Consider the following 24411-nt stretch of genomic DNA (forward strand, 5'->3'; position numbering starts at 1 on the left):
AACCTTCACTATAATCCTAACACTAATCTTCACTATAATCCCAACACTAACCCTCACTATAATCCTAACACTAACCCTCACTATATTCCTAACACTAACCTTCACTATGACCCCAACACTAACCTTCACTATAATCCCAAAACTAGCCCTCACTATAACCCCAACACTAGCCCTCACTGTAACCCCAACACTAACCCTCACTATCACCCCAACACTAACCCTCACTATAATCCTAACACTAACCCTCACTATAATCCTAACACTAACCCTCACTATAACCCCAACACTAACCCTCACTATAACCCCAACACTAACCCTCACTATAACCCCAACACTAACCCTCACTATCACCCCAACACTAACCCTCACTATAATCCTAACACTAACCCTCACTATAATCCCAACACTAACCCTCACTATAATCCCAACACTAGCCCTCACTATAATCCCAACACTAGCCCTCACTATAACCCCAACACTAACCCTCACTATAATCCTAACACTAACCCTCACTATAATCCTAACACTAACCCTCACTATAATCCTAACACTAACCCTCACTATAACCCCAACACTAACCCTCACTATAACCCCAACACTAACCCTCACTATAACCCCAACACTAACTCTCACTATAACCCCAACACTAACCCTCACTATCACCCCAACACTAACCCTCACTATCACCCCAACACTAACCCTCACTATAATCCTAACACTAACCCTCACTATAATCCCAACACTAACCCTCACTATAATCCTAACACTAACCCTCACTATAATCCTAACACTAACCCTCACTATAATCCCAACACTAACCCTCACTATAACCCCAACACTAACCCTCACTATCACCCCAACACTAACCCTCACTATCACCCCAACACTAACCCTCACTATAATCCCAACACTAACCCTCACTATAATCCCAACACTAACCCTCACTATAATCCCAACACTAACCCTCACTATAACCCCAACACTAATCCTCACTATAACCCCAACACTAACCTTCACTATAACCCCAACACTAACCCTCACTATAACCCCAACACTAACCCTCACTATAATCCCAACACTAACCCTCACTATAATCCCAACACTAACCCTCACTATAATCCCAACACTAACCCTCACTATAATCCCAACACTAACCCTCACTATAATCCCAACACTAATCCTCACTATAACCCCAACACTAATCCTCACTATAACCCCAACACTAACCTTCACTATAACCCCAACACTAACCCCAACACTAACCCTCACTATAATCCCAACACTAACCCTCACTATAACCCCAACACTAACCCTCACTATAATCCCAACACTAACCTTCACTATAACCCCAACACTAACCCTCACTATAACCCCAACACTAACCTTCACTATAACCCCAACACTAATCCTCACTATAACCCCAACACTAACCTTCACTATAACCCCAACACTAACCTTCACTATAACCCCAACACTAACCCTCACTATAACCCCAACACTAACCCTCACTATAATCCCAACACTAACCCTCACTATAATCCCAACACTAACCCTCACTATAATCCCAACACTAACCTTCACTATAACCCTAACACTGATTATGGTTTATATTTGTTTATAAGAATGGGACAAGAAACCAGTTTGACAGAGACAGGGGAGCACACCATACAATGTGACAGCAATACAATTACATTATGTTTTTATTCGGATACAAATGGATACATTTGTTGCAACCGCAAGACTTTTTCATATAAAATATAATAGCGGACTGGACTTCCAGTCCGTAGGAAGGATTCAGGTGTCTCCCATTCCTATGATCAATTCACTTTAGCAGAATAAAATTTCCTTTTCTAGATGTGACAGTCTGCAATATCAGAGAGATTGGCGTAAACTAATTAGCCTGACAACACTCTAAAACTAGGTCTCTAGAATAAAGAACGGAGCCGCCGTTCAGTGACACCTGTACATTCCATAGCCGTTCAGTGACACCTGCACATTCCATAGCGCAGTACAGAGCAGTCACAGGGCAGGCAAAGGCCAGGACTGGGAATGGTGCACTGAATTAATTGCTTGTGAGGCAGCAACTCCTCCTCCTCCCCTTTTCTAGGAATACAATTTAATTTTGGACTCTCAGAAACAATATATACAGTTGTGTTCAAAATAATAGCAGTGTGTTGAAAGAAGTGAATAAAGCTCAAAATCCTTCTAATAGCTTTTATTTCCATACACACAAATGCATTGGGAACACTACACATTCTATTCCAAATCAAAACATGAAGAAAAATAGATCAAATTTGTGTTGTTACTCTAAAAAAAATTGAAGAAAAGTGAATATTAGACTGTTCAAAAAAATAGCAGTGTTTGTATTCTTTACAAACTCAAACATTCACTATATAAACTGAAAAATGTTTGAAGATTTTGCTTTCCTTTGAATGACTTAATGAATATTTGGTTGTAGTCGCACTGTTTCTGAGAACTGCCGTACATCTGTGTTGCATGGAGTCAACCAACTTCTGGCCCCTGTGATCAGGTATTCCAGCCCAGGATGATTGGACTACATTCCACAGTTCTTCTCTATTTCTTGGTTTTGCCTCAGAAACTACATTTTTGATGTCACCCCACAAGTTTTCTATTGGATTAAGATCCGGGGATTGGGCTGGCCACTCCATAACGTCAATCTTGTTGGTCTGGAACCAAGATGTTGCACATTTACTGGTGTGTTTGGGGTCGTTGTCTTGTTGGAACACCCATTTCAAGGGCATTTCCTCTTCAGCATAAGGCAGCATGACCTCTTCAAGTATTCTGATGTATTCAAACTGATCCATGATCCCTGGTATGCGATAAATAGGCCCAAAACCGTAGTATGAGAAACATCCCCATATCATGATGCTTGCACCACCATGCTTCACTGTCTTCACAGTGTACTGTGGCTTGAATTCAGTGTTTGGGGGTCGTCTGACAAACTGTCTCCGGCCACTAAACCCAAAAAGAACAATCTTACTTTCATCAGTCCACAAAATGTTGCGCCATTTCTCTTTAGGCCAGTCAATGTGCTCTTTGGCAAATTGTAACCTCTTCAGCACGTCTTTTTTCCAACAGTGGGACTTTGCGGGGGCTTCTTGCAGATAGCTTGGCTTCACATAGGCGTCTTCTAATTGTAACAGTACTCACAGGTAACTTTACACCTTCTTTCATCTCCTCCTGGAGCTGATTGTTGGCTGAGTCCTTGCCATTTTGGCTATTCTTCTATCCATTCGAATGGTAGTTTTTCGCTTTCTTCCACGTCTTTCAGGTTTTGGTTGCCATTTTAAAGCATTTGCGATCATTTTAGCTGAGCAGCCTATCATTTTCTGCACTTCTTTATATGTTTTCCCCTCTCCAATCAACTTTTTAATCAAGGTACGCTGTTCTTCTGAACAATGTCTGGAACGACCCATTTTCCTCAGAATTTCAGAGAGAAATGCACTGTAACCAGCATGTACAACATTTGCTGCCTTCCTTCTTTAAATAAGGGCAATCATTGCCACCTGTTTTTCAAAGAATGAATGACCTCACTAATAGAACTCCACACTGCTATTATTTTGAACATTCCCCTTTCAATTAGTGATTCAATGACACAGAATCAGCACCATGCATGTCATGACTGTTGGGTCTGTTGGATTTCTATTACTCTACTACACCTGCTAGTAAATTATTTGCCACGTAGAAATATAGTTTCTACCAAAAACAGTGATTGATCCGGTTAGTGATGTCTGACTGCTATTATTTTGAACACAACTGTATATATATATATTTGTGTATGTGTGCATTTACAGTAAAAAGAATGCTGGTAACCTTGCAGGTCACGGCTCATGCGCAGATTTTTTATCGGTAAAACGATCAGCTGGTTTGCCCATTATTGCCGGGAAAATCGTCCAATCGTCCAAATCGGCCTTGAATTTTCCAACATGACTGATAAAAAAACTGTGCAAAAACCCTAAAAACGGCCGAACAATTAACCCACTAACAGTGCAAAAATCGCCAATTTTTTTTCAACCGAAAAATTGGCCGATATTCGACCCGTCTATGGCCGGCATTAGCCCTCGCACACACCAATTCAATTTGTCATGCGCTCTCGTGGGAACGGCCATGAGACTCCTGGAAGGCAGGCTGCTGTGATAGCGAGTCTCTTTCTGGGGGGAAGGGGGGTGTCGCGGGGGCTGTGGTGTGCAGGGGATGGGGGTCGCAGGTGGCATTGGCCAGGGGGGTGTTGGGTAGATTATTTTCTGTTGCGTAGGGCAGTACAAATTCTAAATACACTCTTGGGGATGGCTAGGGGGTGAGCGCAGTTGGTTCTGGCTCTCTACTGTGCAGTGAAAGATGGGGATCCTTCCAGAGCCTGGAGCAACACTGGCCCGCCCTCTGATAGTGGGAAATAGCCCGCTATTAGCTGAGGCTGGGTCACAGGAGGACAATAGTAAGAGTTTTCCAGTGACCCAAAAGAGAATTGTAGCCAAAAAAGGATGGGCCACCAATGCACCCTAAGGGCCCGTTCTCATTAATGCACATGTATTTACATGCATTGTGTTAGGAAGCCCATCCATTGTGAATGGGCATCCATGCACCAAAGATGCGGTGAGCCAAATGTTTCTTAAAGTGGTTGGAAACCCTTACATACATTATATAGTGAAGTGACCGGCCTCAGGTGATACACAGATATGAAACAAATCCTCCTACATAAGTTGTACCTGTTTATCTGCAGTCTTCTCTTCTTCTCTATACTTGTTCAAAGTCCAGAATTTATGCAGCTTGTCTGAGAGTTCAGAAAACAGGGGGTAGAGAGCTGAAAATACACTTTGCAAAGCTCAGAAAGGGGAGCTCTGAAAGCCGATTGGAGGGAATGGACACAACCCCAGCGTTGAGGCTGTCAATCACAGGTTCCTACCCCTGTTACCTTTTTCCCCTTGGTGTCAGGAAAACTTGTCAGAAGTGACTCATGTTGATAGCAGAGGAACAAAGCAACAGACAGAAATGACACTTAGTGCTCTTAACTGACACAAGAACAAACTATAGAAGGATGTGCTTTGTTCATATTTCATGTCTGAGGTTTACAACCACTGCACCACGATGCACAGATCGTTCATGTCTGTGCACTGTAGCGTGTAAAATGGAGGGTAACGCATTGCCCTGCTGTACAAATATTGCTTAGAATTTGTGGTACTGTGTGGTAAAAAGCACATTGCAGTCTATTAACTGTTTCTGTGCCGCCCTATAGCAGAAATACTTCTACAGGGCGGCACGGGTGCGCAAAATCATGTGTATATATATACGTGATTTTGCTGTTCCGGGTAGGGGGCGCACGTGTTCCCTACCCGCACTGCCAATTGTGGCCTCGGCTGTCAATCATCGTGTCCCGGCCGGTGTTCCCCCGCTGGCACCCGGCGATCTTTGAAGATTTACGATGGGGCAGAGCCATACAAAGCAGTGTGCTTACAGTGAAACAAACACAGCACACACACAACAACACGCAGTTAACCCTTTGATTGCCCCACATGTTAACCCCTTCCTGCCCAATGCCATTAGTACAGTGTCAGTGTTTTTATTAGCACTGATCACTGTATTGGTGTCACTGGGGATGTCAGTGACACCAAGTCACTTCCCCCCCCCAGTGTCAGAATGCCCACCGCAGTCCCACTATAAGTCGCTGATCGCCGCCATTACTAGTAGAAAAAAAAATTCCAGTAAATACAGTATACTGCTGTCTGTAAATGCTATAACTTTCATGTAAACCAATTAATTTACATGTATTGGGATTTTTTTCTAGCAAAGACATGGAGCAGAATACATTTTGGCATAAATTTATTATGAAATTAGATTTTTTTTAATTTTTTTACTGGACACGTTTATTAGCAAAAAGTCAAAAATATAGTTTTTTTGTCATTTTTTGGTTATAGTGCAAAAAATAAAAAACGCACAGGCGATCAAATACCTCCAAAAGAAAGCTCAATTGTGGGAAAAAAAGGACGTCAATTTTATTTGGGTGCAGCATTGCATGACCGCGCAATTGTCAGTGAAAGGAACGCAGTGCCGTAACGCAAAAAATGGCCTCTGGAGGGCAAGTGGTTACTGTGGCACACAGATGGCCCTGATGTGCCAAAAATTGGACATGTGTCATTTTGGCAACACAGTGTAATTCATGGTAGCGCATTGTGGTGCACTGCATTGCCAAAATGGTGTATATCCGATACTGGAGCCCTGCAGCTCAGGGGCGTCACCTTGGTGCATTGGGGTGTCATTGAAAATGAATAGCATTGCATTGCCAAAATGGTGTATATCCGATACCAGTGCCTTGCAGCTCAGGGGCGTCACCTTGGTGCATTGGGGTGTCACTGAAAATGAATAGCACTGCATTGCAGCAATGTGCCCAGCATGCACACTCCGCTCCTCACAAGACCTCCTTCTCTCTAGTTCCCTGGTCTCCTCCTCCCATGCCCGCCTCCAGGACTTCTCCAGGGTGTCACCCATCCTCTGGAACTCTCTGCCCCAACCCATCAGATTATCACCTACCCTCCTCACCTTTAGGCGCACCCTGAAAACCCATCTCTTCAGGGAAGCCTACCCCACCCCCTGCTAATCTGCCGACCTCCTCCACTCTTTCTACCACTCCATCCCCCACAGCTATCTCCTCCTGTGCCACCATCCCCTCCCTCCTAGATTGTAAGCTCCAAGGAGCAGGGCCCTCAATCCCCTCATGTTTTGCATTGTATTGGTATTGTTCTGTCACATGTTCTGTCCCCATTTGTAATGTACAACGCTGAGCGAACTATTGGCGCTTTATAAATACTGTATAATAATAATAATAATGTGCAGTGGCATGTGATACAGAAACGCATACATGTGAATGGGCCCTGAAATATGATTGGTTGTCATCATTTCCACTTTGTTTCTATATCATTTTTTTTTCCTCTCAGTCACCTGTTATTTCCCTATTACTCACAGCAGAGATCTAACACACATACATCAGATAGTCAGCATTTTGTTGTTTTTCCAGATTATTCACTCATAATCCCCAAATGTCTCAACATATATTCTCCTGTGAAGTAATTGGTATATCTGGGGAATTTGCATCTTTACGTCTACAAGCCACAGACGTCATCCATTCAGCCAGGTCTTTTTGTTTACATCACCTAAGGGGCTACATATTCTACTGCTTCTTGTATACCAGTAAAGAGTGAAGGCGAGACAGCTGTCCTGCGTCCGCGGGGAGTCATTACTGATCACTATCAAAGGGACGCAGTATAGGGGAATTGCTATGAAATGAGAAGTTGACATCATTATTTTCCTGGTGTGTTCCTTTTCACAGTGTCGCAGATACAGATGCAGGCCGTGCATGTGGCTATGGTGCAGAGGGATCACACAACAGTTTTCTGCCAAATAGTCAGCAGTGGAAAATAATTACAATACATATTCAAATGGGTTTGAACAGCAAGGCACTTGCAGAATATGTCAACCCAACATTTCATATTATTATTATTATACAGGATTTATATAGCGCCAACAGTTTGCTCAGCGCTTTACATTATAATGGGAGACAGTACACAAGACAGTACAGTAACAATATGATTCAATACACGAGGGGCTCGAGGGCCCTGCTCCTTGGAGCTTACAATCTAGGAGGGAGTGGATGGTGGTACAGGAGGAAATAGCTGTGGGGGATGGAGTGGTAGGAAGAGTGGAGGAGTTCAGTAATTAGCTGAGGGCGGGGTAGGCTTCCCTGAAGAGATGGGTTTTAAGGGTGCGCCTAAAGGAGAGGAGAGTAGATGATAGTCTGATGGGTTGGGGCAGGGAGTTCCAGAGGATGGGGGAAGCCCTGGAGAAATCCTGGAGATGGTCATGGGAGGAGGAGACCAGGGAACTGGAGAGAAGGAGGTCTTGTGAGGAGCAGAGAGTACGTTTTGGGTGGTATTTGGATATCAGGTTGGTGATGTAGTTTGGGGCAGTATTATGGACAGCTTTATAAGTCAGTGTTAGCATTTTGAATTTTATTCGTTGGGCAATTGGAAGCCAGTGGAGGGATTGGCAGAGGGGGGTGGTGGATATGGAAGGGTTAGTAAGGTGGATGAGTCTGGCTGCAGCATTCATGACAGACTATTATTATTACTAATTTGTGTCTACTGTACCATGTACTTGTATGAAAAAATATCCTGTTCTCTTTGTATTGCTTCCTTTGTGTGAAATCACTGGTGTTCCTGCCAGTCCCCTATTAAAAAAAACTGACCATACTAGGCATGAGAGCACAGCTTAATCAGTTTTCTAGCTGTGCTGAGAATTCAATTAATAAATAATTTGCGCTAGTAAATATATATAAATATATGTAAAGAAATCATCAAATCATAAGTCCAGAAAAATATATATATACCAATACCACAGAAAAATATAAAAAACTTTTTAGGTGCAAAAAAACTTTTGTGCAAAAGGAGTGTCTCAATATAAAAAAAGTGTCTCAATATAAAAAAAATTTCACCAAAAAACCTTGATAATATAATGGCAGATCATCCATAAAAATATCTTCAGAAACGGAAGCTCTCCAACACACCGATCCTCATCGATCGAAATAACAGGACGAAAAACTTTGTAGTTAATCGAAAATCCACTTCTCCATTAGAAAAAGGACCACCTTCAAACGTATCCATGGGGGGAAATGCCAAGCACTCGAGAGAAACAGAAAGACTTCATGGTGCAATATTATAAAAACCAATTCCTTTATTAGATACTCATTGCACTTACTCAAGAGGTGTCCCAGCCGACACCAGCATCAACAGCATCAACAGCAATCACATAAACGAGCCTGACTACTCAGCACATGTGCAATAGCTGGCAGTCAAAAACGTAATGACATCACATCAATCAAGCTCAGCCCTACGCGTTTCGTCATCGACGTCCTCACGGAGCGGATAGATGTGAGACGTCTCACCCTCATTAAATATACACTCACAAGAAACGAACAGCTGACATCAATGGGGAATCAAGCAAAGCAAGCCGCCCCAAGGATGACAGAAGTCCACAAAAAGTATACAATATATCCAATATATTTGCCATCACAAGCAAAAAACTTTAAAACAAGGAAACAAAAATAAAAAGAAATTTAAATAAAACAATGATAGTAAATAAATTAAATAAATAAATACATTAACGGGCCAATACCCTCTAAGACTGTGTTTCAAAAAGGGAACTTAAAGGGCCAGTAACACATTAAGCACAAATAAAGGGGAACTCTAGTGATAATACAAAAATAATGCAGAAATTGTATAAAAAGCACACAATCTTCCATATATCATCTTTAAACAGTTGCCTATATGAAAATATACTTAAAAAGCATAAAAATTAAAATTTAAAAATTTGTGAGAAAACAGTTCAAATCTATATCGACATTTAACCCGAATGGTTGCAAGGAATTTAGTTCATAAATCCAAAACGTCTCTTTTTTGGAAATCTCATTAACCAAATCCGAGCCCCTCCAATGGGGTTTTACCATCTCAATCCCATAAAAGGTAAGTAAGCTCGGATCACAATTATGTACCAATTTAAAATGTTTGGATACACTATGTTTATCAAATCCTTTTACTATGTTTCTTATATGTTCGCCTATTCTTGTTTTTAAACATCTCCCAGTTCTCCCAATATATCTCAAATGACATGGACATTCTAAAACATAAATCACATGTGTAGAATTACATGTAATCAGGGATTTAATATCATATTCTTTTTTGGAAAATGAAGAGCAGAATGACTTTCTTTTTTTATTACTACCGACTTTTACAGTCCTACATACTTTACACTTCCTACAAGGAAAAAAACCATTTAAATTTGGAAACAGATCGAACTTTTTTGGGGGTTCGATGACATTGCGAGCCAATTTCATCCTAAGAGACTTATTTTTCTTATAAATGAATTTAGGAGTTTTAGATAAGAATTTATTTAGTATATCATCTTTTAGCAAAATGGGCCAATATTTTTTAAAAATTCGTTCAATATTTTTATATTGCATATTATAGTTAGTAATAAAGGGTACATTATTTTCAAATCCCAAATGAGCCTTTTTATTTCCAAGAAATGTCTCCCTATCTTTAATACCAATCGAATTTCTCTCTTTAATCAAAAAGGTCTTATCATACCCTTTCTCTATAAATCTTTCAATTAACACCTCAGATTGATCGAAAAAATCTTTGTTAGCGCTACAATTTCTTTTTAATCTGGTAAACTGACTTTTTGGAGTGCTATATAACCAATTTGGATGATGTCCACTAGAAATAGGTATATAGCTGTTTTTGTCCACTTCCTTGAAGTAAGTTTTGGTACAAATTTGACCATTATCTTTATATAGGACCAAATCCAAAAAATTAATTCGCTCAAAATCACTAATAACAGTGAATCTCAATCCATAGCGGTTCATGTTAATATATTCCATAAAAGAATCGAGTTTTTCTCTGGATCCATCCCATACCATTATAATGTCATCAATATACCTCTTGTATAGCGCCATCTCTGGCCATTTATTGAAAATACTTTCTTCCTCCCATTTATCCATTACCAGATTTGCAACACTGGGAGCATACTTAGCTCCCATAGCAACACCTTTGCATTGCTGAAAAAAAGTGTTGTTATACCAAAAGAAATTATTATTCATCGCAAATTCAAGTAATTCAACAACGAATTTCCTCTGCGATCTTTTCAGGAGTGATTTATGTTTAAGGGCCCATTTTACCGCATTAATTCCATCATTTTGATCGATGTTAGTATATAAAGATTCTACATCTATAGTAACCAACATACAATTATCAACATTATGTAATTCTTTAAGAATATTAATAAGATGTCCACCATCTCTCAGAAAAGCCCTATTTGTCATAACAATATTTTTCAGAAAAGTATCAACATATTCACCAACTCTTGCAAATAAAGAATTTATCCCACTCACAATGGGTCTCCCCGGTGGGTTCTCCCTATTTTTGTGTATTTTTGGTAAATAGTATATAGTAGGTATTCTCGGATGTTTAATCAGTAAATATTTTGCTTCTTTTTCAGTTAATACCCCCAACTCTTTTCCTTTATTAATAATACTCTTAAGTAGTAATTTAAGTTTCTTAGTGGGATTTTTTGACAAAATTTTATATGTATCTTCAGATTGTAATAATCTTTTCATTTCTTTTTCATAGTCATTCTTATTTAAAACAACAATACTTCCCCCTTTATCAGCACTTCTAATTACTATATTCTTTCTCTTTTCAAGATCATCAATACCCAATTTTATATCTGGTGGAATACAGTACGAATTTTTAACATTAATACTCTTAATCTCATTTTCTACCATATTTTTAAAAACCTCCAGAAAAGCATTTCCAGAAATCTTGGGGTTAAATGTAGAAGCATTTTTTAAACCACTATTTTGAAAACCATGAGAAGATGAAGTAGGATTGTTTCCTTGAGATTTATTCAATTCAAAAAATGTTTTAATATTAAGTTTTCTCACAAATTTTTGCAAATCAATAAAAACATCGAATTTATTTAAATTCGTCCTAGGTATATATGTGCTGAGAATTCAGCCTGCTCTCCTTCAATGATTAGACTTGTGCTGACATGCATATCCCCTGCATAGCCATTCACTGGGAAGACCAGTGTGCCGCTGTTCCTCCTGCCCCAGCTCTCTGAACTTCTTATGCAACCTGAGAACAGAGGGAATGTGATCACTTATAAAACAGGAAACAAAAGGTATTTATAACTTTTATTATGCGTATTCACAAATGTTTTGCCTTTCATTTCTATTTTAAACTGAGTTGTTTTACAAGGTGAGGGATTACACTGGAGGGATTGTATTGGGGCATTACACTCTTGGGATTGCCTAGCCTAAAGCTGTAAAAAAGAGCAAAACAAGGTGCACTCCCCTCATGCATTACCGTGATAATAAGAAATTTATTATAAAATGACAAATGCATACTTTCCTATTAAAAACTGACCATACTAGGCATGAGAGCACAATGTAATCAGTTTTCTAGCTGTGCTGTGAACTCAGTCTGCTCTCCTTCAATGATTAGACTTGTGCTGACATGCATATCCCTGCATAGCCATTCACTGGGAAGACCTCTGTTCCTCCTGCCCCAGCTCTCTGAACTTCTTATGCAGCCTGATAACAGAGGGAATGTGATCACCAGGGGCGGACTGACATCTCATGGGGCCCCTGGGCAATAAGGGATCATGGGGCCCCCATGTCCTTGCCCAAACTCAGAAAAGCCTATGAAAAAGGTACCAGGGGCATCTCATGGGGCCCCCTACTGTCCCCGGGCCCTCGGGCAGTGCCCAAGTTTCCAAATGGTCAGTCTGCCCCTGCTCCCAACTCATTTTTAAAAACATTCTTTTTGCATTGGTACAGGTTCCCCATAGCAGTGCCCAGCTTTCCTGAAAAACGTGCAAATTACAAAATTTGGCTCCAATAGACTTCCATAGGTTTGCTGCTATGTATGGGGTACACAGATTTTTGAAATTGTCTAGTGAACATCCGACAATCACGAACGATAGACACTTTAGATAAACTACCAAACATAGAAAAAATATCAGCTTAGTGAATCTGAATCAGCCCATGTTTGGTAAGGAGAGAGTAGAAAGCCCAGAGCAGTTGTGACGTGGGTGTAGGTGAAGGGTGCGTTTACTACTGAACTGTTTTGCAGCATTTTCTCTTCATGATTTAGTGCAGCTGTCTGTCTGTCGTTTCTTCTTCTGTTAGACTGAGTCATCCCAGGAGGAACCTTCAAACCTCTTTACCTTTTCTGTGAAAAGAAACCAGATTGTGTTTATTGCTTGTTGTCAGAATTCACATTTCCTCTTCACAGTTACACTTTCATTTGTTTCCCTTTCTTGATTGACATTTAGAATATTACCTAATACTGGTAAACGGGCAGCCATCAGGAATTTTGGGGCTCCTTACAGAGCTTTGGACCTGCCCCCCCAGGTCTGACCATCTCAGAGTGTCCTTCAGTGCACCCACTTTTATTTTATTATTATTATACAGGATTTATATAGCGCCAACAGTTTGCGCAGCGCTTTACAATATAAGGGAGACAGTACAATTACAATACATTTCAGTACAGAAGGAATAGGAGGGCCCGGCTCCTGGAGCTTACAATCTGAAGGAAGGGGGAGATGATACAAAAGGTGATAGCTGCGGAGGATGATCTGGCGGAGGTGATTCAAGTGCAATTCTTAGGTGGAGGTGGGATAGGCTTCCCTGAAGAAGGGAGTTTTCAAAGATCGCCTAAAGGCAGACAGGGTGGGGGCTGACCGGACATGCTGTGGGAGGGAGTTCCAGAGGATGGGAGAGGCTCTGGGGAAGTCCTGGAGGTGAGCGTGGGAGGAGGTGATGAGGGAGCTAGAGAGGAGGATATCATGGGAGGAGCGGAGTGGGCGATTTGGGCGGTATCTGTGGATGAGGTCGGTGATGTAGATAGGGGCAGTGTTGTGGATGGCTTTGTAAGCTGTGGTTAGTATTTTGAATTTTATACGTTGGGTTAGTGGAAGCCAGTGGAGGGATTGGCAGAGAGGGGCAGCAGTCACTGATCGGTTGGTAAGGTGTATGAGTCTAGCAGCAGCATTCATAATAGACTGAAGGGGGGATAGCCTGTGTAACGGTAGACCAGTGAGGAGGGAGTTGCAGTAATCGAGGCCGGATATAACCAAGGCGTGGATGAGTTGTTTTGTGGTGTCATTGGTCAGGAAGGGGCGGATTTTGGAAATGTTCCGGAGGTTGAGGCGGCATGATTTAGCCAGTGAGTGGATGTGGGGCCCAAAGGAGAGGTCAGAGTCTAGGATTATATAACAAATAAGGATAAAGTGACTAGTGCACAAATCCAATACAAATGTGCAAACAAGCAGAAAAACAGCCAGTCTGCCACCAAGAGGCTAAAATTGGTACAAAATGTGCACATACTCAGTGTATACAAAGTGACAAGTGCTCACAAACCACATATATATGTTTAATACAACCTAAAATATATTTTAAATGTGCACACAGTGAACAATCACTAAATAAAGTGACAAGTGTTGAAAATCAATCAATATAAAAATACAATATATAATAAAATGCAAAATGCATGCTAACACTCTCCTGTGATATGAATAAATATATATAAAAAAAGTGTTTCTTCTTCCTCCACTTCAAATCTGTGCTCTAATCAGTGTCACTCTAGTGCTTAAATCCTCCAGTGGCTAGAGTGCCTCCTCACCTCCTTCACTCGACCCCTAGGGGCCACAAATCATATAGTGATGTTCCACACCGATTGGACTCTCAATCATCAAGATAAACCTTTTTCCCAATGGCTCCACAACAACTCCTCTACCACATCGATATCCACTCAACCATTTAATTAGGAATGGGAAGATTCAGCAATGAAATTTCAGGGCCATGGAAGGATGATCAAAAAAAAAAATTTCCATAGTGCAATATGCTTGTTTATTACATGTAAAAGCCAAATAAACCACTCACATGCTCCAAGTACAAATCAGGCGATTTCCCATATGTTATGGGTGTACTGAGGGAATTAAAACGGTGAAAAACCAGAAGTCCTTCCACCGAGCTCCACCCGGAAATGACGTCAATGCGCTCCACGCGTTACGCCACTGCCACGTGGCTTCTTCATCCTATATTCTGAGAGCAAGACCCTGTTGCTCTCAGAAGAAACAGGTCGGTGCAGCAGCTGAATGACATTCCTTCAAAGAAAACAGCAATGGTTAACAATAAAACAGTACAACTGTAACAGAAGAACAGTAACAACAATGACAGCAACAAAAAAACTGTAACTATTTTTGGTTTTTAAAATTAAAAATTTTGTTGGGGATGTGTACTTTTTATTTTTAAAGTTTTTTTTTTCACTTTAACTTTTAACCGCCTCCCACCTGCCATATAAGGAAATGATGGATGCAAGGCGGTTTTCTCGTTCTGGGAGGACGTCATATGACGTCCTCCCACTCTAACCGCGCATGCACGGCTCCGGGGGTGCGCAGCATGGCGATCAGTGGTGCGCTGTGTCCCTTGGACACAGCGGATCACCGATCAACAGAAAGAGCCAAAGATATCGGCTCGGTCATGTGATCAGCTGTGTCCCATCACATGACGGTTATCATTTCTCTCCTCAAGAGCTGTCATGCTGACAGCTCGAGAGGAGAGACGGTAATCGGCATTCCTCAAAGGGGACATGTACACTGACCATTAGGGCACTGATGATCAGTGTGCCCTGATGATCAGTGTAGCCCCATCAGTGCCACCTGTCAGTGTCCATCAATGCTAGCTGCCAGTGCCCATCAGTGCCACATCAATGCCACATATCAGTGCCCATCTGAGCTGCCTTTCAGTGCCATCGATCAGTGCCAGCCAGTGCCACCTATCAGTGCGCATCAGTGCCACCTATCAGTGCCCATCAGTGCTTATCAATGCCGCCTAACAGTGCCAGTCAGTGCCGTCTATCAGTGCCATATATGAGTGCTGCCTTTCAGTGCCCATCAGTGATGCCTGTCAATGCCCATCAGTGCCACCTACCAGTGCCTCCTCATTAGTGCCCATCAGTGCCCATCAGTGCTGCCTATCAGTGCCCATCACTGCAGCCTCATTAGCGCACATCAGTGAAGGAGAAAAATCACTTATTTACAAAATTTTATAACAAAAACTAAGAAAAAACGTTTTTTCACCCAAAATTTTCAGTTGTTTTTGGTTTGTTTAGCAAAAAATAAAACACCCTGAGGTGATTAAATACCATCAAAAGAAAACTCTGTCTCAAAAAAATGATACAAAATTCATATGGGTACAGTGTTGCATGACCGTGCAAATTTCATTCAAAGTTCAACAGCGCTGAAAGCTGAAAATTGGCCTGGGTAGGAAGGGGGTATAAGTGCCCTGTAGGCAAGTGGTTAAAACAGATTGTAGGGTCTCTCCAAATGCAACAGCCAGTTTCATGACTACCTAACATCTTTCGAGAATCCCTGAAAATATGTGCCCTGAACTGTGCCATGCTGTACCCTGTATCTCTCTCTCTCTCTGGAGTCTATACCTCTTTTAACACAAGAGAGGATTTTGCTCGCTTTAGAAACCGCAGCTTGGCATTGCATGCCATTATTAAGCTTGTGATATACCAGAACCCCCAGGTCCTTCTCCACCATTGATTCCCCCAGTTGTACCCCCCCCTCCTAGTATGTTTGTTGCATGCATATTCTTAGCCCCCAAGTGCAGAACCTTACATTTATAAACATTAAACCTCATTTGCCACATAGCTGCCCAATTAAACAGTGCATTGAGGTTGGATTGTAAATTGAAGACATTCTGTAAAGACGTTATTCCACTGCACAGCTTGGTGTCATCTGCAAAGTCTGAAATGGGATTTATAATCCCAGACCCTATATTGTTTATAAATATATTAAAAAGTAAGGGTCCCAACACTGAACCTTGGGGTACACCACTGATGACCCCAGACCATTCAGAGTACGAATCATTAACCACTACTCTCTGAATACGATCTTTTAGCCAGTTTTCTATCCAATTACATATGGATTTTTCCAAACCCATAGACTTTACCTTACACATTAGCCGTGTGTGGGGAACGGTGTCACATCCACCGCCACCCCTCTGTCCAAGGTTTTGCTCACCCCCTCATAAAAAGAAATCAGATTTGTTTGACAACTTCTGTCTTTCATGAATCCATGCTGTCTGTTGCTTAAAATATTTTTTTCCAGCAAGAACTCATCTATGTGGTCTTTTATTAAACTCTCCAGTATCTTCCCAACTTAAACTAACAGGTCTATAATTACTTGTTAAAGATTTTGATCCCTTTTGTGAATATAGGCACCACATTACCAATACCGGAATAAAATCCACTTTACTCTGAAGTCTTCTATGTATTCCTGCATACAGGAGACAATTTACAAACTCTTCGCTCGATGGTACCACACCCCGGCTACCTTACATCATTTCTTTCTTGAGATCTTGGATCGTTGCTTTAGATGCCAAGAGGAAAGAGGGACATTGCTACATCTTTTCTGGTCCTGCCCAAAATTGGAATGCTACTGGACAGAAGTCCGCAGAATTGCCCAATTATTCACAGATCTCCCGGTCCCTGATGACCCTGTCTTCTTCCTCCTCCATTGCTCTCAATACCCTGTAAAGACTTACAAAATAATCAGTCCTTAGCAACCTACTAATGCTGCCTAAGCCTGCATTAAAATGGAAGGATCCAACCCCTCCTTCCATTTCAATGTGGCTTAACAGGGTTGAGGATATTAATACTTTAGATGATATGCTACTAAACCATCCAAAATAAGCTGTAGTAATATACGAAGACGTGCTTGTACTGGAATCGGTTTGTCTACTCTGACGAAGACAAAACACTTATGATACCCTGTTCTGGAGTCTAAACCGTCTCAGCTACTCTCCCCTCCATTTGCCCTCAGGTGTTAACTCCAGATCCCTCCCCCATTGTATGTTTGTCCACTGTTTGAAGTGATACTGGAGATGAAGTTCGCTCCCCAGCTCTTAGTGGTGTCAATTGCTGGAAGTGGTCGATAGCTGACTCCCAGACCTTTGCAACCTGATTAGGGTCTATACTTTTCATAGAACCAGCCTTTTTGCAGTTTTGACACCACCCCTTTACTGGTCTACAACATTCAATATGTACCTAGTGACTTTGCATTTTGTATAATTTATATACTCTCTGTAGCCTGTTCCGCTTTCACAAAGTTGCATATACTCATTCTCTGGGCTGGGTGGTCATTACATTATACCGAAGGGGTCTCACGTTGGCACCATCCGATGCAGTAATCCTAAATAAAGGCTTGTTCATAACATGTCTGTTGAGTTGCATTTTACTGTACATCTCCACACATGTATGGTGTCGTGCAAAAAAATGCACATGGTGTGAACAAGTCCTAAATGCCAAAAATAAAAATCTGGCCTTCTCCATCACTGAAAGTCTGCTAATCTCAGTCCTTTTTTCCTCTTTTTTTTTGCCAGACCTGTTTTAGGAAAAAAAAATCTGGCCTCCTCCTCTCCTTATAGGCGGCCAATCATGCTCCTTTCTCTTTTTTGCAAGATGTTTAAAAAACAAAATTGCGGCCTCCACCAACCCTTATAGCCAACCAATCATGCTCCTTTCTGTTTTTTGCAAGGTGTTTAAAAAAAACAAAAAAAATCAGGCCTGCTCCTCCTATATATGTATACAGTATATATTTATATATGCATTGGCAGATTTTAGGGAAATGTGAACTAACCCTCTAAAGTCTATGATCCTTTTCCACCATGTTACACCTATATTTCCAGGCACTGCGCTTATTGGCGATACCAGCCCAGCATAGCGGGTGCCGGTGGGTAGAAGGGAGGAAGATCTAACTCTCCGGTTAAAGCGGTTGTAAATTCTCTTTTTTTCTTAATTAAAATAACAAACATGTCATTCTTTCCTTCTCTGTGTAATGGTATTGTACATATTGGACACAAACTTCCTTTTCTGGTGTCCCCCACTGGCAATCTTGGTTCCTCCTGCACCAGATTTCCAGGCTCCTTGCCTGATCCCGGTGATCCCAGGAAAAGCATGGCAGATGCCACAGTGTAGATAGAGGGAAGATCTGTGAACATCCATTTGCTGATCTCCCCTTCCCGTTAATGACTCAGAAGGGACATATTAGAGTTACTTCTGGGTGCTGGTGTCCCTTTTCCCAGCCAGTACGGGAACTGCACTCTATTATTTTAATTGGAGAGCGAGTTAGACATCAAGGGTCTTTTATACCCCTGTTGTATCATTAAAGAGAACCAGTTATACCCAAGCACTTCCATTGGATTGCTTCCAGATGCCCCCACGTTAACCCCATGCACCCTCATTATTTTTTCCAGACTTTATGTGCCCATCGGAAAACCCAGGACTAGCATGATTAATGCCGCTGGATAGAGGGGAGGTAGATCAGTGAACAGGTCTTGGCCTGGGGTCAGGCTTGGAGACCAGTAGCTATAGCAGTAGAGAGGTTCCCACAGGCCAGCAGGATAAGTACACTGGCAGGTCATCCTGATGGATGATGCAGGCTTACCCGAGGTGTGGGTCTAAGTACCAACCGGTCTTCTCCTGATGGTGGAGATAGTATTTGCTGCGTGGTAGTGCGAGCTAGTGCTCCTCAGAATTGCCCCACCAGGAGGTGATTAAGCCGGAGTCTGGTAGCAGATGTAGCAGGTAGGGATCAAAGAGAAATCTAGTCAGTAAACAAGCCAATGGTCAGTAACAAGTGGTTTGCGATTGGGATTTAGTGGAAGCAAAGTTGAGCAATAAGCCAAAGGTCGATAATGAATGGTTTCAGTTTGGGATCAAGCAGAAGTGAAGTTGATATACAAGTCAAGGTCAGTAACGAGTGTTAGTGAAGATACAGAAGACAGCAGTAGTAAAAGGAGCAAGATATGGGCTGGAGAAGAGCACAATAATCTGGATAATAGGAAGTGCAGGGACATGGCTTACATCATGAAGTTCATGGGTGGTGAAAGGAGTTCACGTTTCCCCAGAAACAAGCTGCAAGGCCAGGTTGTCCATAGGAATCAGACAGGAAACTGTCCAGCATCTCAGGTAGCACAGCAAGAAGAGCCACAGCCAGACATCACAGATGATGCAGTCTCAGACCCAAGTCCTAACAGAATGCTTGCTGATCTCCCCTTCCAGTTATTGACACAGAAGCAACATATAAAATGTCACTTTCCCCAGCCAGTATGGCTGGTGAAGAAACTAATGGAGTGCAGTTTGCACTCTATTAGTTTCATTGAAGCGCAGGTGAGACATCAGGGATTTTTTAGACCCTGATGTCTCATTAAAGAGAACTTGTCAACAAAAATGCATCACATAGGGATCTTTTGTCCCTATGTGATAGAAAAATAAAATGTTTAGAAAGTTTACTAAAAGACGTGTAAAAAAACTAATTACACCCAAGCACTTCTGCCAGATCGCATCCGCATACCCGGTCCCACCTCACATGTTCTTTAAAAAACAAAAGTGAAAGGGAAAAGGAGATGTTTTGGAGGTCACAGAGGATTTTATATGGAGGCAGAAAAATAGAGACATTAAGTAATAGATGTGTATGGATTGTTTTGAAAAACTAAGATATAATTTAGTGTCACAAAAAAGAATCCTGCCTCCTCCTCCCCTTACAGCCGGCCAATCACATTCCTTTCTCTTTTTTGCAAGATGCTTAAAAAAAAATCCGGCCTCCTCCTCCTCTTATAGCTGGCCAATGAAGCTCCTTTTTTTTTTTTTTAGATGTTAAAAAAAAAAAAAAGAGAGAGCAAAAGAATGAAAAGCATAGAAATGTATTCAAATATATATACAGTGGGGCAAAAAAGTATTTAGTCAGCCACCAATTGTGCAAGTTCTCCCACTTAAAAAGATGAGAGAGGCCTGTAATTGGCATCATAGGTAGACCTCAACTATGAGAGACAAAATGAGAAAAAAAATCCAGACAATCACATTGGCTGATTTGGAAAGAATTTATTTGCAAATTATGGTGGAAAATAAGTATTTGGTCAATATCAAAAGTTCATCTCAATACTTTGTTATATATCCTTTGTTGGCAATGACAGAGGTCAAACGTTTTCTGTAAGTCTTCACAAGGTTGGCACACACTGTTGCTGGTATGTTGGCCCATTCCTCCATGCAGATCTCCTCTAGAGCAGTGATGTTTTGGGGCTGTCGTTGGGAAACACAGACTTTCAACTCCCTCCAAAGTTTTTGTATGGGGTTGAGATCTGGATACTGGCTAGGCCACTCCAGGACCTTGAAATGTTTCTTACGAAGCCACTCCTTCGTTGCCCAGGCGGGATGTTTGGGATCATTGTTATGTTGGAAGACCCAGCCACGTTTCATCTTCAACGCCCTTGCTGATGGAAGGAGGTTTGCACTCAAAATCTCACGATACATGGCCCCATTCATTCTGTCCTGTACATGGATCAGTCGTCCTGGTCCCTTTGCGGAGAAACAGCCCCAAAGCATGATGTTGCCACCCCCATGCTTCACAGTAGGTATGGTGTTCTTTGGATGCAACTCAGCATTCTCTCTCCTCCAAACACTACGAGTTGTGTTTCTACCAAACAATTCTATTTTGGTTTCATCTGACCATATGACATTCTCCCAATCCTCTTCTGGATCATCCAAATGCTCTCTAGCAAACTTCAGACGGGCCCGGACATGTACTGGCTTAAGCAGGGGGACACGTCTGGCACTGCAGGATCTGAGTCCCTGGCGGCGTAGTGTGTTACTGATGGTAGCCTTTGTTACGTTGGTCCCAGCTCTCTGCAGGTCATTCACTAGGTCCCCCCGTGTGGTCCTGGGATTTTTGCTCACCGTTCTTGTGATCATTTTGACCCCACGGGGTGAGATCTTGCGTGGAGCCCCAGATCAAGGGAGATTATCAGTGGTCTTGTATGTCTTCCATTTTCTAATTATTGCTCCCACAGTTGATTTGTTCACACCAAGCTGCTTGCCTATTGCAGATTCAGTCTTCCCAGCCTGGTGCAGGTCTACAATTTTGTTTCTGGTGTCCTTCGACAGCTCTTTGGTCTTCAGCATAGTGGAGTTTGGAGTGTGACTGTTTGAGGTTGTGGACAGATGTCTTTTATACTGATAACAAGTTCAAACAGGTGCCATTGATACAGGTAATGAGTGCAGGACAGAGGAGCCTCTTAAAGAAGAAGATACAGGTCTGTGAGAGCCAGAAATCTTGCTTGTTTGTAGGTGACCAAATACTTATTTTCCACCATAATTTGCAAATAAATTCTTTCCAAATCAGCCAATGTGATTGTCTGTTTTTTTCTTTCTCATTTTGTCTCTAATAGTTGAGGTCTACCTCAATTGGCGGCTGACTAAATACTTTTTTGCCCCACTGTGTGTGTATATATATATATATATATATATATTTTTTTATTTTTTTTTTTTTGTTAATTTTGTGAAAGGTGAACATATGCATTGACAGATTTGGCAGAAAGGTGAACTAATCCTAAATAGCGTCCCTAAACCTTCTCTTCTGATATCCCCCACCAGTAATCTTAGCTCCAACTTTTACTGGATTTACAGGTTCTACACCCATCGGTGAACCAGAACCAGTATGGTGAGAAGATCAGTAAATCCCTTTATGTTAATGTCCCTGAAGTGACATGTAAAATGTCATTTCCAGGCTCCGATATTCAGGGCTTTTTTTCAGCTGGAACATGACGTTAGGACATTCTGCTACTTCCAACACTAGCCCTGTGCTCACCTCTATCTACTGCCCGGTTCCCCTGTGACAGCTCAGCTAAGATAACCCAGCGGGCGGCTCTCTACAGCTCTCCCTGCCCTCGCACACAGAGCAGAAAGAATACACGGCACTCACATCATTCATTCCACTGACTTAAGCACTTGCAGCTTCAACTCTAACTAGTCTCTTTATCCCTGCACCTCTGAAGGGGGAGGGTGCAGTGTCCACACACAAGGCGCTGGCACTTTCTGCCCTCCCTCCCGCTCATCAGCTAGTAAGCTCTCCCGCCCTACCACCCTACCGCCCTCCAGTTTATCAGCTGCTAAGCCTGTCAATTCTATTCTGGCCCTCCCTTCCTTTTACTGTGTGGACAGATTAGGTGGGGGGGGGTGCAGAAGTAGGAATTGAAAAAATGAAAAAAGAGTGGAGGGCAGAGGTGAGCACTGGTGAAAGTTTAACTTTAATATTTATTTTAGCATAAAAGTAAATTCTTCTGCTGATGGTGGGGTGCAGAAATGAGCCTTGGAGAGGAGTACAGGGTTTGAACTTTGGGAAAGGTACTGGGGTGATCTGCGGGCAGGGTACTGCGGTGCGCTGCCGGTAGGGTACAGGGGTAAGCTGCGATCAGGGTACAGGGGTGAGCTGTGGGCAGGTACTGTGGTGAGCTGCGGGCAGGGTACAGGGATGCGTGATGGACAGGGGTACAGAGGTGACCTGTGGGTGGGGTACAAGGGTGAGCGATGGAAAGGGGTAGAGAGGTGAACTGTGGCGGGGTACAGGAGTGAGCTGTGGCAGGTGTACAGAGGTTATTTTTGGAGAGGAGTACAGAGGTGAGCTGCAGCCAGGGTATTGGGGTGAGCTGCGGGCAGGGTACAAGGGTGAGCAGTGGACAGGGGTACAGAGGTGAGCTGCGGAAAAGTTACAGAGGTGAACTGTGGGCAGGTACAGGGGTGAGCAGTGGACAGGGGTACAGAGTTGAGCTGTGGGTAGGGACAGAGGTGAACTGTGGGCAGGGTACAAGGGTGAGCAGTGGACAGGGGTACAGGGGTGAGCTGCGGGCAGGGTACAGGGGTGAGCCGTAGACGGGTACAGAGTTGAGCTGTGGGTAGGGTACAGAGTTGAGCTGTGGGCAGGGTACAGGGGTGAGCTTTGGCAGGGGTACAGAGGTGAGCTTTGGAGAGGAGTACAGAAGTGAACTGTGGGCATGGTACAGGGGTGAGCTGTGGGCAGGGTTACAGAGGTAAGCTTTGGAGAAAGGTACAGAAGTGAGCTGTAGGCTGGGTACAGGGGTGAGCTTTGGACAGAGATATAGAGGTGAACTTTGGAAAGGGATACAGAGGCGAACTTTGGACACGGGGGAGAGGTGAGCAGTGGATAGGAGGTGCATAGGTGAGTGATGGATGTTGCTTTTTTAGAAAATAAAAGTTGTAAAGTTCTGACTAGGGAAGATTTTTACTTGGTAGGCAGGGACAGCATACATCCAGAATAGCATACAGAGATCATTGATTTAAAAATGTCTCTTTAACCTCTTGCCGCCCGGCCAATGGCCGATTGGCGTCCAGCAAAATCCTTCAGCGTTCCGGGTGGACGCCATATGGAGTCCTCCCAGGGATGCGCAGTTTGCGCGCCTGCAGAGCCGCGCAACAGCGCGATCTGTCACTGACCGTGTACCTCGGACACGGCGGATGACAGATCTGAGTACCGGCCCCGTTGCCGGTACCATGTGACCTGCTGTGACCAAACACAGCAGGTCACATGACAATTGTATACAATGGATGGCTTAAAAAAAAAAAAAAACCCTGAATGAATTGATGTCATTCAGGTAAATGCTTGCTTATATTGCTATAAGCAAATTGTGTAAAAAAAAAATAAATAAATACTGATCACTTCCCCAAAGTAGTACAATGTTACTATGGTAACATTGTACTACTTTGGTCATAGTGAAATATGAAAAACAAATCTTAAAAAAAAGAAAAAAATGTAATACAAAATTAAAAAGAAAAAAAAAAAAATTATTATTTTTTTTTTGTTAATACTGTCACCAGTCAGTGTCCCTGTTCACCGCCATGCCATTTATATGCTGACGCTGTACTGCACTGGTGACAGTATGTAAAACAAAATAGTGAAAATAATTTGTTTACTTTTTTC

Source organism: Staurois parvus, unplaced genomic scaffold (genome assembly GCF_062004578.1).
Source record: "Staurois parvus isolate SC_StPar_1 unplaced genomic scaffold, SC_StPar_1.0 ptg000475l, whole genome shotgun sequence".
In the NCBI taxonomy this organism is placed as follows: Eukaryota; Metazoa; Chordata; class Amphibia; order Anura; family Ranidae; genus Staurois; species Staurois parvus.